Here is a 15,263-nt window from a genome sequence, read left to right as displayed (position 1 = left end):
TATTTTGTTTTCTTATATTTTATATTCATATTTTTATCTGTATTTTCTAACTTTCCTAAAGTGAGTTCATGAAAGTTATGTAGCCTCCTCGTTACTCCCAGGACATTACCAGAGATGCAGCAGCTCCCCTGCGCCACTTACCACTGTTCTAGCAGGAAATCTACTCTTGGCTGTTCCCTCTTGATTTCCTGAAGCTCTACATAGGCCTGCTGGCTTCACCTTTGACACTTGATTGGTCAGCCCTTGGTGGCCCAATGATGAACAGGACTTTGTTAGTCTTAGGAAAGATGAATCCAGTCAAGAACAAAAGAGCAAAGTCCACAGTGGAACTTTGGGAAAGGCGAGGAGTTCAGACTGGCCGAGTGACCATTTTTTCTCCCTTCATATGCATCACCGTTATCATCATATCATCAACAATGATGAAAGCTAGTCTTTTTACACTTGAGAGTTCACAAAGCACTTTCCACTAAGTCATCACAAGCCTGTGAGATTGGACCAATTGTCAAGTTTGCAGATGAAGAAATAAAAAGACCTTGCTGTTGTCTGGATGTGAAAGACAAACTTAAAGTGGTAAGCACTTTTTGACTGTGGCTGTGCAAAACCCACCCACTGGTGCAAGTCTGCTTTACTCATCAGGGAAACCCTTATCTCTGCTTCCAGTTGTCGAAAAACAAACCCTGATCAGAAAAGGAAAGGGTGCAACTGTGGGCAAATGAGCTGTCACTTTTGGAGGCTGTGCTCAACTTGGAAAAGTCAAATAACAAACCCCAGACATTGAGCAGAGAAGTTATGGGGAAAACGTTCCACTGGGGAAGGCATCTGTGATACTGTGATTTATGATTAGACATATATATTTGGCCTTATCCCATTCCTGGCAACAGACCTTCTAAAACCCTTGGAATTTCCTGTGAAAAGTGGTCGGGGGAGTGTCTTTTTTATATTAACGAAGTGGCTTTTGGAAACTGCTTAGGTAACCAAAGAAGCTGATAGCTCGCCAGGGGAAACAGCCTTGTGTTTGGAGAGTTGGAACTTTCAGTCCCACCCACTCCATGGTGGGCAGAGGAGCTGGAGTTTGAATCAATTGCCAATGACCAATGATTCAATCACACCTATGTGATGAGGCCTCCATAAAACCCAAAGGGATAATGTTCAGAGAGCCTCCAGGTTGATGAACAGGTAAGTGGAGGCGCTGGGAGGATGAAGCCTGAAGAGGGAATAGAAACTCTGAGCTCCTTCTCACATAACTTGCCCTATGCCTCTCTTCCATCTGGCTATTCCTGAGTTAGATCCTTTTGTAATAAACCGGTAATCTAGTAAGGAAAATATTTCTCTGAGTCTGTGAACCGCTTTAGAAAATTAATTGGACTCAAGGCCAAGGTCGTGGGAACCTCCCATCTATGGTCACTTGGTCCGAACTGCAGGTGACGATCTGGATTTGTGATTGACATCTGAAGGGTGGTGTCAGTCTTGTAGGATTGAGTCCTTAACCTGTAGGATCTGATGCTCTCTCCATGTAGACAGGAGCAGAAGTGAGTTGAACTGTAGGACACCCTGCTGGTGTCAGAGAGTTTCTTGGAGCTGTGGGAACCAATCCCCACCAAACACATCCACTGGAGTTGGGTTTAGAACCAGTAGGGTTCCTTCTTTGGGAGCCCCTTCTAGTGCCCAGGGCATGCTCTTCTCCTTCAGCGTTCCAAGCAGGGCAAAAGGCCCTTTTAACTTGTTTTTCCTCAGCAAGGCTGAGACTGATGCTTTCATAGAGAACTTGGTGCCCCTAGGGTTACTGGCCCCGGCCAGATGGAGCCCTGCCTGTCATCTGTTTCTTTACAGAGCACATTTTGAAATGGTGTCCCATTGGCAGAACCTGCATTTCCTGTCTACACACTTCGGGCAAGTGAGGCTGGGAAGGGTAACTTCTTTTCATTCTGCCTTTGCACAATGGGACTAAAAAGATTTTGTGCAGCTGTAAATGATGTTTCCACACACATACAACAACCAGTGTGTGCCTTCTATCAATGTGGAGTCCTCCTCCCTTTGCTTTTTGTGTCTAGTTAATATGTTCTCCCAGCCTCTCTCCTCCCAGTGGGGAAGGCCACTGCTTCAGATTGATTCGCTAGCTGCGCAGCCCAATGGTCAAAGTACAGACTCTTGGGTCACTGGACCTGGGACTGAGTTCTGGCTCTACGAGTTACTAGCTGTTTGACATTTAGCAAGTTACTCAGCCTCTCTGAGCTACAGTTAATTAGAATACCTACTGGAGTGGGTTGCTGTGGGATGAAATGAAATAAGGCATAAAAGAACACAGCACATTTCCAGACACATATCACGTGCTTAATCAGTGATAGGCATTAATACAATAACCATAATCAAGTTTCCAATCTGAGGAACATTTCTCTCACTTTATTTGTGGAGAAGAGAAAAATGATTTGTGCTGCTCAGTGAATAGCTAGCTTTCCCTTCTCCTGGGAAATTCCCATGCCCCCCCTTTCTCCCAGAGTGCCTTTAATGGCTCACACCCTCAGGTATTCTCTCTCCCAGACAATATTCTAAGGCAGGAAGTTGAAGAAGTCAGTAGTGTCCTTGCTGGAGGAGTCTTGAGGGGAGAGGGTTTTAATCTGGGGTCTCTAGTTTTTGCGCTGTCTGCCTGGCACAAAAGTGCTCAATAAACTTGAGCAGATTACATTGTCAACCTAAGCCTGGGTTTTGGGCTTGAATCACCTGCTTTTGGTGCTCCATGTCACAAGCTCTCTGGCCACTTTTGATCTGAACTGAGCTGTGGTGAATGGTCCCATGACCCTGCCAGTGACCCAGACAGAGTCCTGGTCTCGATTTTTCTCTCTCACTTGACAGAAATGTGGCAAGAGGAGAAGAAAGTTAATGCTTTGAGTGCATCCCTCACCCCGTGGAGGACATGGGTTTGTGCTCAGCCTCCTGATCTTCAGAGGGTCATTTCTAAGGTGCATTCCACAGGTCTTCAGAGAAGCTCTGGCTGGGCTGAGCTCCACATCAGTTGCACATTTTTTATTGGCATTTTCTCCTTCCCCGACTTCCATTTTCTGCTCCCTCCCGATCCCTGAGACCACCCTCCAGGAAGTCTCAAGTTCTGGTCTCAGGCACTGTGTTCAGGGCGACGCATTCCAAGTCCTCTGCTCTGCTTCCTCCTCATTGTTTCTCCTCTGAATGTCTTTGTGACTAGGACCCCTCCCTATCTGGAAGGAAAGAGGAAAGGAGGGGAAAGGAAGGGAACAAAAAAAGAATCTAGCTCCCTTGGAGATGGGGCATTATGTATTCCAGCATCTAGAATGGGCTAGGGACTCACTAACCTGTTATCTCACTAAAATTTTAACAACAAACTGGTGGGGAAGATTATTATTAGCCCCATTTTATGGACAAAGAAACGGGGGAGGCTTTGTGTAGTTAAGTAACCAGTCCAAGGTCATAAACAACTTTGTGGCAGAACAGGGTTTTAAACCAGATCTATGCTCTTTCAGCTACTTCCCTTTATGGGTGAAGTTTTTTGAAAGAATCAAGAAGCAGGACTTCTTTTTTTTTACACCATACGTCAATTTATTGGCATTGCCCATCTATAAACAAGACAGTGAGATCATTTTCAATCTGCCATAACATGTGTCCACATGTCTTCACCTTGAAAATGTAGCATTTCAAGCTTTAGCATTTCAAGATTATTCCTCTTTCACTTTCACAATTGTCGTGCTGCTGCCAGAAGTCTTCTCGATGTGTGTTTTGAATTCTGTTTTCAGTGCATCTCTCTGCTTTGGCACAGTTCTGGGAGTATAGGTTGTAGCTGAGTCCAGCCTGTCTCCAGAACACCACCACCAAGATGTTGGATGGAATCATGAGAACACGTAAAAGTCAGCTCAGTGTGTGACTTGGGAAATAGGATTTTTGAATCAAGTAAGACTATTAGTAATTTTTAATTAGATATTTTAATTAAATATTTTAGCTTTATTGACGTGGAGTTGACTTTCAATAAACTGCACGTGTTGAAGGTGTATAATGTGATGAGTTTTGACACGTGTATATGTCTGTGAAACCATCACAATTAAGATAGTGGACACATTTATCACACCTAAAAGTTTCTGTGCCCTTTTCCAATTCTTCCCTTCTGCCCTTCTGTGCCATTCCCCCTTTCCTGGCAACCACTAATCTTCTTTGTATAACTTCGGATTGGTTTACATTTTTTATTTAGTGTAAATGGAATCACATAGTATGTATTCTTTTTTTGTCTGACCTCTTTCACTCAACTTAGTTTTGAGATTCACTTACATTGTTGTGTATCAATAGTTCATTTCTTTTTATTGCCGAGTAGTATTCCATTGTACCACAATTTCTTCATCCATCCACCTGTTCATGGACAATAATTTTTGGCTATTACAAGTAAAGCCCTGATGAATATTCACGTACAACTCTTTATATGAGCACATGCTTTCAGTTCTCTTGGGTAAATATCTAGGGGTGGAATGACTCAATCACACAGTAGGTACATATTTAATTTTGAAGGAACTGTTCAGTGGTTTTCCAGAGTGGTTGTACCATCTGACTTTCCCACTAGCAATGTGACAGTTCAAGTTCTATATCCTTTCCAACCCTTGGTGTGCTCAATGTTAGATGTTCTAATAAGCTTCACATTGTGATTTTAATATTCATTTCCACAATGAGTAATGATACTGAGCCTTTTTTCATGTGTTTACTTGTCATCCACATCTTCCTAGATAAGTGTCTATTCAAAGTTTTTGTTCATATTTTATTGAATCATTTGTTTTCTTATTATTAAATTTTAAAATTTCTTATATATTCTGTTTTTCTCTTTGGTGGATTGTGCTTTAGTTGTCATCTATAAGAAACTTTTGCTAATCCAAGGTCATAATGATTTTCTCTTGTTTTCTTTTAAAAGTTTTAGATAAACAGTTCTACATTTATAAATGGTTTTATATTTATAGGTATTAGTTTTATATTAAAACAGACCTATTCATTTTAAAGGTTCAGACATCCCTGTTTATGGTGTGTATCTGTGTGTATGTGCATATTTTCTTTGATCTTTTCTCTTAGCTTTTAAGGAAATTCATTTTAAAAGTGTTAGATTGACTCACTTTTGATAGGGGAACTAAAGACAGGGAGTCTGTGTAGCTTAGACCAGCTTTTGGGTGGAAGAGGGTGCCTTCCAGCCCTGTAGCTTAGGTGTGGATGTAGACAAGTAGCTCAAATGAGCATCAAGAATGTTTAAGTGGTCACTATTCTCACCTGAAGATGTGCCTTCTCAACTTCTTCTCTGCCAAAAGTTTAAAGGTTTTGCTTTGTTTTAACATTGGAAACTGTGGGAAAGTTATGATCTGTGTTGTAACACGATCAGATCTCTGATTTAGGAAGATCAAGTCAGTGGCTGATTAGAGTGTGAATTTAGTTGGCGATGTCTGGAGGCAGAGAAAACAGGAGACCACGGAGGAATTTAAGAAAGAGATGATAGCCATGACCAGTGTGGCTCAGCTGGTTCGGTGTCGCTCTGCAAAGTGAAAGGTCACCAGTTTAATCCTCAGCCTGGGTTGTGATCTCAGTCCTGGTCAGTGTGTTGTGTGAGAGGCAACTGATTGATCACATCGATGTTTCTCTCCCTCACCTTCTTCCTCCCTTCCCCTCTCTCTAAAAATAAATAAATAAAATCTTCAACAAAGAAAGAGATGATGAGGGGACTTCCAATCAAGATGGTGGCATAGGTAAACATGGCTTGCCTTCTTGCACAACCACATCAAATTGCAACTAAACTATAGAACAACTATCACTCTGAACCATCATAAATCAAGTTGAACGGAAGTTTGACAAATACCACATCTATCCAGACTGGTAGGAGAGGTGGAGATGTGGAATGGGCTAGCCCTACATCCACACATGGTGGATAAAATTTGGGAGGGATGTCTTGGAAGTGAGGAGTCCCAACCCCACACCAGGGCCCCTGGTCCATGGTTCCAGTACCAGGAAGATAAGTCCCCAAAACTTCTGGGTGCAAAAGCCAGGGGATTGAGTGACTGGAAGAAACTTCTAGAGTCCTAAGCTGTTCCTCTTAAAGAATCCATACCCAGAATTACTCAGACTCACTCCTTCTGAACTCCAGTACTGCGGTAGCAGTTTGTAAGTCACCAGGCAATACAGGGAGGAAGTGATGTGCCTGGCATGAAAGTGAGAGCTGGGGGACAGCTTTCCCCTAGATAGCTAGAAAGGTGGGCAGAGGCCATTGTTCCTTTTCTGGACCTTCCCCCACCCAGAGCCATAGAGCTGGCAGGCAGGTACCATATTTGAGCCTCCATCAACCTGACTAGTACTGTTTGCCCTGCCCTGTTAAATGTGACTTTTCTGTATGAATGGCTGGTCTTGGCTCGTGCTTCACAACTTTCTAAATCCTCTCAAACAAGCATCAGCTGGCCTCAGTGAACTCCAAGCCACTGTACCTCTTGCTAAGTGACCACAGGCCCGGCACTAGCAGCAGCCAGCCTAGATTCAAGGTTCGGCTTTGTCTGGGAATCTCCAAGACCAGCACAAGTAGCAACCTTAGATTGCTTTATAGCTCAGGTAGGTTGACCCTGGGCAAAAGACAGGTGGAGCCTGACCTTGGCCTGTACCACCTGGGAAACCCCAGAGCCTATGCACCCAGTGGACAGCCACAGATCATGTTGAAGAACTACCACCCTGCCCCCGTACAGTTGATCCTCCACAGAGGGTGGAGTTTGGTGGTCAGTGGTCACAGTCAGTCCTTGCAGCTGACTGGCTTGGGTAAATCCCTTTCATTCACCTGCCAACAGCAATCACAGCTCAACTACAAGAGGAGGGTGTACTCAAAGCACATGAAGGGTACACTTGGAGTGCCCAGCTTGGGTGATAAAGGAGGCTGTACCACTGGACCCTACAGGACACCTACTACATTAAGCCACACCACCAAGACGGGGAGTCATAGCAGCTCTACGTAATATAGAAACAAACACAGGGAGGCTGCCAAAATGAGGAGACAAAGAAACATGGCTCAAATGAAAGAACCATATCAAAACTCCAAGAAAAGAACTAAATGAAAAAGAGATAAGCAATCTATCAGATGTAGAGTTCAAAATACTGGCTATAAGGATGCTCAAGACACTTAGTGAGGACCTCAACAGCATAAAAAAGATCCAGCCAGAAATGAAGGATACTAATGAAAATAAAGAAAAATTTACAGTGGAAGCAACAGTAGAGTGGATGAAGCCAAAAGTCAAATTGATTTACAACATAAGGAAGCAAAAAACAATCAGTTAGAAGAATGAGAAGAAAAAAAAATCTATAAAACTGAGGATAGTGTAAGCAGCCTCTGGGACAATTTCGAGCATTCCAATATTCACATTATAGGGGTGCCAGAAGGAGAAGAGAAGAGCAAGAAATTAAAAATCTATTGGAAAAAATGAAGGAGAAAGCTTCCCTAGTTTGGTAAGAAAACAGACATGCAATTCCAGGAAGCACAGAGAGTCCCAAAGAAGATTAATGCAAAGAGGCCCCCTCCAAGACGTCATAATTAAAATGCCAAAGGTTAAAGACAAAGAGAGAATCTTGAAAGCAGTAAGAGAGAAGTAGTTAGTTACCTACAGGGGAGTTCCCATTAGACTGTCAGCTGATTTCTTAACAGAAAATTTGCAGACTGTAAGGGATTGGCAAGAAATATTCAAAGTCATGAAAAGTCATGAAAAGCAGAAACCTACAGCCAAGATTGTTCTATTTAGCAAAGCTATCATTTAGAATTGAAGGGCAGATAAAAAGCTTCTCAGACAAGAAAAAACTAAAGGAGTTCATCACCACCAAACCATTATTATATGAAATGTTAAAGGGACTTATTTAAGAAAAAGAAGATCAAAACTATGAACAATAAAATGGCAATAAATACATATCTATCAACAATTGAATCTAAAACACAAGCTAAGCAGACAAGAGGAACAGATAGAATCATGGATATGGAGAGTGTTTTGATGGTTCTAGGGTAGGGGCGTGGGGGAATGAGTAAAAAAGATGAATGGACTAAAAAGTATAAATTGGTAGGTACAAAATAGACAGGGGGATGTTAAAAGCAGTACAGGAAATGAAGTAGCCAAAGAATTTACACACATGACCCACAGACGTGGGCAATGTATGGGATTGCCTGAGTGGGGAGTGCTGGGTGGAGGGGGCCAACGAGGAGAAAACTGGACAACTGTAAGAACATAATCAATAAAATAGAATTGAAAACAGAAAGAGATGATTTAGACCTGAACTGAGTTAATGCCAGTGGGGATGGAGAGGAGGGAACAGAAACTGGAGCTGTTTCCGAGGCATTAATAGAAAGATCAAGGGGATAAGAGAGAAGGAATGTTTGAAGTTGCTATTCTGGGACATTGAGAGAATGATAATACCACGAATAGAGATGTGGAACATAGAAGGAACACACATATTGTGTGGGAATAGATTGTGTTTGGATGTGGGCACATTTGTATGAGAACCAGGTGCTGAAGCCTCAGGGGATCTCCAGAAGGCAGGAGGAAATAGGAGACTAGAACAGAGAGAGTGGTAAGCACTGTGCTGAAATGAATGACATCAATCAGGAGAGTCTATGGAGGGAGACAACAAGAAGGTAGAAGACAGAGAACCCCTCATTGTCAAGATCAGGCCAAGAGAAGAAAACCAGCGAGAGAAACAGGTCAGAGAGGCAGGGGTAGAATCAGGACAGAATCACAGAGCCAGCTACTACTAAGAAGGCATTAAGTTTGACTTTCCCCAAAAGAAGAGCCTGAGCATGGATTTAGGTGCCGGTCATTTTTGGGGGAGGGATCCCAGGAAGCAGGAGTGAGAAAACACAGAGTGAGACAGGGAAGGAGGAAAAGCCAAAAAAACCATGTTTTACTGAGCTTGCGGTTATAGGAAATGAGGACTTTATTCCAGCAGAACTCTCAAAATTGCCCTCATGAAAGATGGGAATCTGGAATATTCATCCACCAATGAATGCACTCATTGGTTGAGGATTGCACCTGGACACTAACTCCCTGCACTTCCTGGCTGTGTTTTCATCAGAGTGCACTAGGAGAGGGGTGATGAGCAAGTCCCATTTTGTGGGAGAAGGACTTTATGATGGTTAATTTTTTAAAAAGATTTTATTTATTTATCTTTAGAGGGGAAGGGAAGGAGAGAGGGAGAGAAACATCAATGTATGGTTGCCTTTTGTGCATCCCCTGCTGGGAACTGGCCTGCAGGGAACCGGCCTGCAACCCAGGAATGTGCCCAGACTGGGAATTGAACTGCGATTGTCTGGTTCGCAGGCTCAATCCACTGAGCTACACCAGGCAGGGCTATGATGGTTAATTTTATTTGTCAACTTGGAGGGTTATTTTGTGTGAGATTAACATTTAAATTGGTGAACATTGAGTAAAGCTGCCTCAATAATGAGGGTGGGTCTTATTTAGTCAGTTGAAGGAATTACCCAGACAACTGCCTTCAAACTTCATCTGTACCATCAGTTCTCTTGGGTCTCCAATCTGCTGGCCTTTGGACTGGAACCACACTATTGATTCTCCTTGGTCTTGAGCCTGCAGGCCCACAATGCAGACTGTGGAATTGGCAGCCTGTGTGATCCAATTCCTTGTTATAAATCTCTTTCCATATATACACACACATGTACGCATCCCATTGGTTCTGTTTCTCTGGAGAACCCTGAAGAATACCGACCTGAAGCAGAATGTGAAGGTCAAGATGCAGACCTGAAGCAGAATGCTGGCAGTACAAGGTCAGTCATACTGAACAGTCCCCTAGAGCTGGGGTTGAACTTAGAGATGTGACGTGCAACCATAGTCACCTGCTAGAGATAGTTAACAGGGTAAGGAATCACACAGCCTTTGGGGTTTGGCAGTAAGGAGGACTCTGGTGATGGCTGAGAGAGGGATTTTATGTTTCATGTTGAGTGAGTTAATGTGTGTGTATAATCTGTGGAAACAGAAGCCAAGAGCAGCCCTGGCTGGTGTGGCTCAGTGGATTGAGCACAGGCCTGCAAACCAGAGGATTGCAGTTCGATTGCCAGTCAGGGCCCATGCCTGGGTTGCAGGCCAGTTTCCAGCAGGGGATGCATGAGAGGCAACTATACATTGATATTTCACTCCTTCTCTCCTTTCCTTCCCCTCTAAAGATAAATAAATTTTAAAAAGTCCTCAGGTGAGGATAAAAATTTATTTAAAAAAAAAAAAAGAAGCTGAGAGCAGAAATTACCATTGAGAAGTTAGGTAGTGAAGAGAGGGAAAGGAATGGATGTTAGATTAAGCAAGATGAAGAATCAAGGAGTTCTTTTTTTCTCTTTTCCCTTCCTTTCCCTTCCTTTCCCTTCCCTTCCCTTCCTTTCCCTTCCTTTCCCTTCCCTTCCTTTCCCTTCCCTTCCCTTCCCTTCCCTTCCTTCCCTTCCTTCCCTTCCCTTCCCTTCCCTTCCCTTCCCTTCCCTTCCCTTCCCTCCCTTCCCTTCCCTTCCCTTCCCTTCCCTTCCCTTCCCTTCCCTTCCCTTCCCTTCCCTTCCCTTCCCTTCCCTTCCCTTCCCTTCCCTTCCCTTCCCTTCCCTTCTATTCCCAAGGTTGGATAACTTGAGGCTCTGGGGACAAGGGGGTGGCTGTATTGAGGGAAAGGGGGCAGGCCTAAAGAAAGGAAGTGAGGGCCCTGAGTAGTGCATAAGGATGCAGTCAGGTGCACAGGTAGAAGAATTAGCTTTGCTCAGAGTTGAGAAAGTATTTTTATGAAAAGAAAACAAAAAATAGAGCCCTGGCCTGGTGGCTCACTTGGTTGGAGCATCAGTCCAAACACCAAAATATTACAAGTTCAATCCCCAGTTGGGGCACATACCCAGCTTGCAGGTTTGGTCCATGGTTGGGGTGCATTTGGGAGGCAACTGATGGATGTTTCTCTCTCCATTGATGTTTTTCTCTCCCTCTCCCTTCCTCTCTCTCTCTTAAAAAAATCAATAAACACATCCTCATTTGAGGATTCAAAAACAAAAAGAAATAGGAAGTAGTTGAAGATACTGGACTATGCTGAAGAGACAGGAAGGAAAGTAGCTTTCATCTGCTCAGACAAATAGGAAGGAGAGAGGTAACGTGTAGTTTAGTTGCCAGAATGCAAGTTGACAGTCTGTGATAGACCTGGGATTTCGGCCTCACCATTTCAGTTGTTTGTTTTGGGGAAAACCTTCATCTCCATGTCGATTTCCATATATATAAAAGGGGGAACTAATTCCTACCTAACAAGGTCAGGGGGTGGATAGAAGTATACGATGCATGTATTACAGTGCCTGGCACATAATAGACACTTAAAATAATTATTAAGTAAAGCAATTTTCTGTGTGGGAGAAATTAAGTGGGACTTGGGCATGGATCAGCTCCTATGAAAAGTGGGAAACAGACAATTATATTATTTATAGGATTTTTCAGTTTTAGATTTTACATTTAATTCTTTTTATAAATTTCATTTCTCTGCTGAGATTCTCCATCTTATTATCTATTTTCTCAAGCTTATTAATTGCAGTTATTTCAAAGTCCGTGTCTTATAAGTCCAATATCTGGATTGGCTGTGGACCTGTTACTATTGAGTATTTTTTTTTCTCTTGGTTTTCAGCCTGGCAATTTTTGATTGAATGATAGTGTTTTTGCATGAAAAATTGTAGAGATAGTTTGTGTCCCTGGAAAGTATCAGGTTTCTTTAGCGGTCATTTGCTTTTATTCCTGGCAGGCAATTGGAGTAGGGGGAAAATCACTTTAATCCAGTATGGGGTTGAGTTGACCTGAAGCTGAGTTTCAGTCTTAGTGTAGGCTGACCTATTTCTAGAATGCCCTTTGTGCCAATTATCAATTAACCCTCAGCTCCAGACCCACCCTTCATTTCCTGTTTTACAATGCAGGAGCTGGATTCTGTAAATATTTTTCTTCTGCCAGCTGGCACGATGTTAAGCATTGTCAGTAGAGGGTGCTGGAGAAACGCTGGAGGAGGATGAGGTCTCTCCCTAGTTGAGCCTCCCTTTGGCCAGGCTCCCAGGCACGTAGCTTTGCCTTCAGTGCCTGGCAGTTAGCAGCACACAGCAGCCAGCAGCTTCACCTGTCACCTTGGGTAGATTCTCAGTGAATTGCGAATGATGAGGCCCCTCCCCATGAACGACTTCCCCGGGCACCTCCTTGGGCTACTTCACAGGGAATTCTGAGGTGCAGCATCTCAGCAACTCCTCTGCCAGTGAGTGAGCTACAACTAGGTCCTTTAAACCATGTCTGGATCTCAGCCCTGGAAGGGAGTTTGGGGCAGGGAGGGTGGGTGGTCTTTCTTGGATATTCTATTTCAGCCCTAGGAGAGGTGACTCTTTCTCATATCTACTATTTCTGTATTCTTTGGAATTATACTTTCTTCTTACTGGCCAATTTCTCAGTAATTCAATACCCTAGTATAGTTAATACTTCTTTATATGAAACTTTTCTGTTTCAAATCCCTGTGTGACATCTGTATCTTGATTAAACTCTGACAGATATAGCAGCCATCCTAGGATAGAATTCTTCAGGGACTCTGGGGGTACTGATTAGGGCCCTCCTTCCTGAAAGGACTTGAACTCCAATTTTTGTTGGAGTACCACAAAACTGCTGAAAGTTCTTTGCAGACTCTTACCTAATAATTGGAGACTGTTATTTTGCCTACCACACCTTGTTTCTCTGAACCATGGATTCTGGTATTAGATAAACAATACCATTTATTAGTCACTAGGTCAAAGTATAAAGAACAGTTAATCTCAGTATGTGTCTTCCTGATGGTGAATTAAGTGATCATTCAATAAGCCGTTCCACTGATCTATAGTTAGGATTGAATGCAACAAAACCTTAGAGAAAAGTGGGGCATGTGGAATTGGATATGGAGTAAAGATCGTGCAAAAGAAAATGAGACTCCTTCTGTATTCTAGCAAGGCAAACCAGATGAAGCCTTGAGGGACCAGGTAGCTTCCAATGCCATTGGGTGGTTAAAGATGAGAGAAACAAAGAATTTAGAACACAGAATATCCACCTCAAAACCCAGAGGAAACTACAGCATGCTTCAGACATCTTTCTCCATGTAATGTCAGATACAAACTAAATGCTGAAACTGATCTTGCACTTTGTTGAACTGCAGATGAGTTTACAACTTCACCAGGATTCTGTGGCGAAAGTAAGAATAATGCTCTGGAAAAATATCAGGGGCTTGATAATCCAGATATGGACCTAAGAAAAGAACTAGAAGTCTTGGGGAAATCCAGTCCCATAGTCCCCTTTGGAGAGTTTCACTGGGTCCTCCTTCCAGAGGGGAGAGTGAGACTCTGCTATGCCCCGCCCCCTCCACCTCACCTTACACTCATCCTCTAGCCAGGACTCGGACCAGAGGGTGAGAAGCAATAACACGTTAAATACGAATGATACCCAGAAGGAGCTGTAGGAATTTTCTAAGTAAAAATATAGGGAATTCTATGAGATTATAAAATTAAATACATGTGATCATGAATTTGATTGAATCACAAATTCATCCAAAAAGACAACATAGTACCTTGGACCAAATTAATTGCAATAAGGGTCTGCAGTATCTATTGCAAATGCTTAGCCTACGAAAAAAACTCAGTGCCAGCCATCTCTCTGGTTTTGTCCTTTGCCTGAGGATTCAGCAGAAGCATAGTTGTCGAGAGCTGAGGGAAAAGTGTCCCTGGTTACGGTGAGGATTCTGACAGTTCTGTAGACAGCATCCCGGGCGGCATCCTTAAAATAGGGTAGCCATGAATCTCACACAGCTATTCCTTTTTAACTAGGAAAAGAACTTGCTTTGTAACAGTGAAAATAATTGCATGGTAAGTCAAGAGTACTCTCTACTAGAGAAAAGAGACATCATGAGTAATTGGATTTAAGGATAGTCCCCAAACCCCATTTCTCCAGTTGGCAGAGGCTGCTAATTGACCCCTATGGTCTTTCTCCTCATCTCCCTTAGTAATAAAACCTGACATTTTTAGCTTTACATATGTGCACTTGGAATAAATACGTTTCCCAGCTTCCCTTACAGCTATACATGGCCATATTACTAAATTCTGGCCCCTTGGGAAGTAAATATAAATGTTGTGGGGAGGGAAAGGGTATGTGCTCTTTGTCTGTTGTTTTTTTTGTTGTTGGTGGTTTAAATATGAACGTGATGGCTGGACCTTGAGCCACCACTTTCCGTGAAGTGGAACACTGAGGGTGGTGGGACAGCAAGGTGGAAGGAGCTTGGGAGTCTGATGCTTGTGGAGCTGCCGTACCAGAGCTTGAGTGCCTACCTGCAGAGCCTTTACATGAGAGAGGAGTAAACTCAAATTTCACTTAAACCATGGGGGTTTAGGTTTTTATGTCATACACAAGCCAAGCCTAATCCTAATGGATGCACCCAGTTATTTAAACACCATCTCGTATCAACAGTTCAATTGGTCAACAACTATCTTTTATCAATCTCTGTATCCCAGAGCTTATCATGGTGTGTGTCGCATAATAGATTTTTTGATAAAGGTGAGAAATTGAATAGATAATGAACAATGTCCAGAGCATATGCAACGACAGAACTCTGACCCACAATTGCAGCAACTAGCCTGGGGACCCAACCCATCATCCACACTAATCAGCCCAGGAAGCCAGTCGACCATCTGGGTCCAAGTCAGCTTTGGAGGAAGTCAGACCACTGTCTGCACCAGCAAGGCTAGGAAGCCACACAGTAGGCCCTGTAACAATCTTCCTAACACAGCAGATCTTGATTAATAAGTGACAGCTTCCCTAATTTTTGTCTCTGCTTTCAACTTGGGACCAGTCATAGAAAGCCAATTAATGCACCCTTAACCAATCATGTAGGACACCCTGCTTCCAGTCAGCCCACCTGCGGCTTCCCCAGCCAATAAACATACCCAAAGCTTTCCTTTTTTCCACTATAAAGCTTCCCCGCTCTTTTACCTGACTTGAGTCCCTGCCAAAATGCAAACGATGGTGGCTAACTCCCTTGCTGTAACAAGCTGTGAATAAACAACTTTTGCCTTTCTCATTTGCATGGTCTTCATTTAGTTCAACAAATGTTTATTATATAGATGAAAATTAAAAAGTTAGAGACTTTAGTAGATTAAAAGAACAAAATTCCTCTCAGAGAATTGTATACTCTAGTGAGGTACACAGGCATTAAACAAGTACGTACACAATGATCATATTACAGTTGGGTTATGTGTTATG

At 42.9% G+C, this 15,263-nt stretch overlaps 1 pseudogene; it reads right to left on the bottom strand.

Moving 5' to 3' along the window:
• Nucleotides 1–3,683: 3,683 nt before the first annotated feature.
• LOC119037260 (ATP synthase subunit epsilon, mitochondrial-like) lies at nt 3,684–3,858 on the bottom strand (annotated as a pseudogene).
• Nucleotides 3,859–15,263: the final 11,405 nt, after the last annotated feature.

The sequence above is a fragment of the Artibeus jamaicensis genome, unplaced genomic scaffold (genome assembly GCF_021234435.1).
Source record: "Artibeus jamaicensis isolate MK-2021 breed Jamaican fruit bat unplaced genomic scaffold, CSHL_Jam_final contig_887, whole genome shotgun sequence".
Taxonomy (NCBI): domain Eukaryota; kingdom Metazoa; phylum Chordata; class Mammalia; order Chiroptera; family Phyllostomidae; genus Artibeus; species Artibeus jamaicensis.
Note: the sequence above shows the minus strand (reverse complement) of the source record. Positions and strands in the feature narration are given on the sequence as shown.